This window comes from Saccopteryx bilineata, chromosome X, assembly GCF_036850765.1.
Source record: "Saccopteryx bilineata isolate mSacBil1 chromosome X, mSacBil1_pri_phased_curated, whole genome shotgun sequence".
Taxonomy (NCBI): Eukaryota; Metazoa; Chordata; class Mammalia; order Chiroptera; family Emballonuridae; genus Saccopteryx; species Saccopteryx bilineata.
Genome location: NC_089502.1, coordinates 88,688,097 through 88,691,791, shown reverse-complemented (window position 1 = coordinate 88,691,791; position 3,695 = coordinate 88,688,097).

Here is a 3,695-nt window from a genome sequence, read left to right as displayed (position 1 = left end):
TGGTTTAAGACTTAAGCTCAGAATTAGCTATATTTTTCTAACTGTTTAATCTGTTTGTGGAACACCATCATTTCTCTACCAGTGTGGAAGAGAAGGCTCAGGTTAGGGGACCTGAGCTCCTATAATATTCCATTAACCATCCACATTTTTTGATATGGACAATTAATATTTCCTCAGATTTCAAAAATCCTTTGCCCTCCATACTGACCAGAGAACCACATGAAAGCTTTGTCTCTAAAGGAACTCTGGAGCTACAGCTATGCTGTATTGATGGAAGCACCAGTCCTACCATTCCTTTCTTGTATATCGTTGGCTCTGTTTCTGTTTTAGTCCACTGGTCTAGTCCATCTCTTCCTATGATAACTACAAACCATTAAATCAGTGCAGTTTTAAGACACCTGTTGATATATGGTGGATCAAACACCCTATCACCCTTTGCCCTCAAACCTTTCTACTTCTTTCTCTCCAAAATTTCATTATTGTTTATTTACTCTTCTATCTACACTCTAGACAAGCTTAATAAAACCAGAAAAGAAAAATAGTATCTTTGCTATCTTGGGTAATTGCATTAACTTTCTAGATTAAATTTTGTGAGAAATGATATATTTTTGACATAAATACTTTCAGTGAAGCTCTTGAAATTTTTACTTATTACTTTATATCTTGGGTGATGTTCTTTAGTAAGAACATCTTACTGAAGGTCCTTTTTATAGGTTCTGCATATTTTATTGCTTTATGTGTAGTTTATTATATATTATTATATGTTATATATTATATAAAACATGCATTACACACAATAGTAAATATTATATACCTTATAACATAAAATATATATTTGTTGCAATTGAGAATGTAATCATTTTTCCCTGGCTGGTTATTGCTGATTGATGAAAAAGATGCTGCTTTTTAAAAATTAATTTTAGATGGGAGAGAGAGAGAGAGAGAGAAGGAGCAGGAAGCATCAACTCCCATATGTGCCTTGACCAGGCAAGCTCAGGGATTTGAACGGGCAACCTCAGTGTTCTAGGTCAATGCTTTATTCACTGTGCCACCACATGTCAGGCCAAAGATGCTGCTACTGTAAAATTTTTCTGTAACCATATATGTTGCTAAAAATGTTTTTTAATCAGTTGTAGTTTTCTAAGTAGTGATCATAGAATTTGCAAGTAACAAAAAGTTATGCCTTTTTTTTTCCAATATGCCTGCCACTTTTTTTCTTTTAAAACTATTACAATGTCCTGTTCCTGAATTTCTTTATTTTTTAAATTAGATTCATTTTATTTTTAATTTAAATTGCATTTTTAATAACAGTTTACATTTAGTATCAATTTTTATTAGTTTCAGGTATACAACATAATTATTAGACAATCATATACTTTACAAAGTGTTTCCCCTGATATTTCCAGTACCCACTTGGCAATATGAAATAGTTACTACAATATTATTGACTATATTCTTTATGATGTACTTTATATCCCTGTGAGTTCTGTCCTTGACTTTCAGGGCAATTCCTCTAGTGATTCAGAGTGCATAACAATGTTTAGTTTAACATTGGTTGGAATAAGAAGAATCCTTTTATTCCTACTTTATTATAATTTTTTATCTTAATAAAGAATGGAACTTGAATTTTATTGAGTAACTTCTATTTGCTTGCAGTATGTTTTTTTAGAAATCAAATTTATGAAGTGACATTGATCAATAAGAGTACATAGGTGTCAGGTGAACATATCCATATCATTTGCACAGCTGATCATGTTGTGTGGCCATCATCCCAAGTTAAATCACTTTCCATCGCAGTATATTTGTCCATCTTTACACCCATATCACTACCCCCTACCCCTGGTAACCACTTTACTTTTATCTGTGCCCATGAGTCTCAGTTTTAGATCCCACATATGTGGGGTATACATTTGCCCCTGTTTACTTCTATCCCCCCAGCCCCCTCACCCGGATAATCACTTCATTTTTATATATGTCCATGAATCTCACTTTTATATCCCACCTATGTGTGAAATCATATAGTTCTTAGCTTTTCCTGATTTATTTGTTTCACTCAGTATAATGTTCTTAAGGTCCATCCATGTTGTTGTGAATGGCAACATATCACCATTTCTTATGGCTGAGTAGTATTCCATTGTACATATGTACTAATTTTTCTTTATCTAATCCTCTTTCAAGGGACACTTTAGTTGTTTCCATTTCTTGGACATTGTGAATAATGCTGCAATGAACATGGTAGTTCACGTCTCTTTGCATACCAACTTTTTTTTGTGACAGAAACAGAGAGAGACAGAGAAAGGGACAAATAGGGACAGACAAACAGGAAGGGAGAGAGATGAGAGGCATCAATTTTTTGTTGCGGCACCTTAGTTCTTCATTTGTTGCTTTCTCATATGTGCCTTGACCAGGGGGCTACAGCAAACTGAGTGACCCCTTGCTCAATCCAGCAACCTTGGGCTCAAGCTGGTGAACATTGTTTAAACCAGATGAACCTGCGCTCAAGCCAGTGACCTCAGGGTTTCAAATTGGGGTCCTCTGTGTCCCAGTTCAATGCTCTATCCACTGTGCCACTGCCTGGACAGGCTACATATGATAGTTCTAATTTAACAGGTGTGAGGTAGTATCTTGTAGTTTTGATTGGCACTTTATTAATAGATAACAAAGATGAACATATTTTCATATATCCATTGGCTTTTTGTGTGGTTTCTCAGGTGATGTGTTCATTTAGGATTTTCCCCAACATTTTAATTAGATTGTTAGCTTGTTTTTTGCTGAATTTTGTCAGTTCTTTATGTATTATGGATATTAACTATTTATCACAGCTGTTGTTTGTAAATATCAACATCTCCTATTTGGTTGGTTGACTTTTTGTTTCATTGTCAGGTTTGTTTTTTTTTTACTGTGTAGAAGATTTTTAGAAGATGATGTCATAGTAATGGAGGTGTGAGAGATACTCCTTAACTTTCTCCATGAAATTTCAACAAGTTAAATTACTAAAACACAGCAAAAGAACCCCAGCTAAGTTTGCAGGTGCAACTAAAAGATGTGCACATTGAATGGACTACAGTCTGTACTCATGAAGATACAGAGAAAACCAAAGTGCATTCCCTCAGCCTCCCAGATCGTTCCTCCCTAAACTTTCAGGTACAGAGAGTGGAAGAGATAGACCCACAGCTAACTCTACAGAGCCATTCTCTCCCCTGAAGAACAGAGGTGCTCTGTGTCTGGTACCATGGTCTTTTAAAACATATGGAGAAGGCCCAGAGGCCTGAGATCAACATTGCTAAAGCCATAAAACCATAAAACCTTTACAACATGCCCTATCCACCATGGAAACTATGGCCATGCCTACACCATTGCAAAAGCAATGACTCAAGTGAGGTCAGCTTAGGAATTTCATAGAGATAAAATTTGTAACATGTACTGGAAGAAAATAGTAACTTCTCAAAACTGAAATTTTTTTCTCTCTTTTCTTTTTTCCTGTTTTCTCTTCATCTATATTTTTCTTTTTTTTTCTTTTTTTTAAATAATTTTTTATTAATGTTAATGGAATGACATTAATAATTCAGGGTACAGATATTCAAAGAAAACATGTCTAGGTTATCTTCTCATTAAATTATGTAGCATACCCCTCGCCCAGAGTCAGATTGTCCTCTGTCACCCTCTATCTAGTTTTCTCTGTGCCCCTCCCCCTC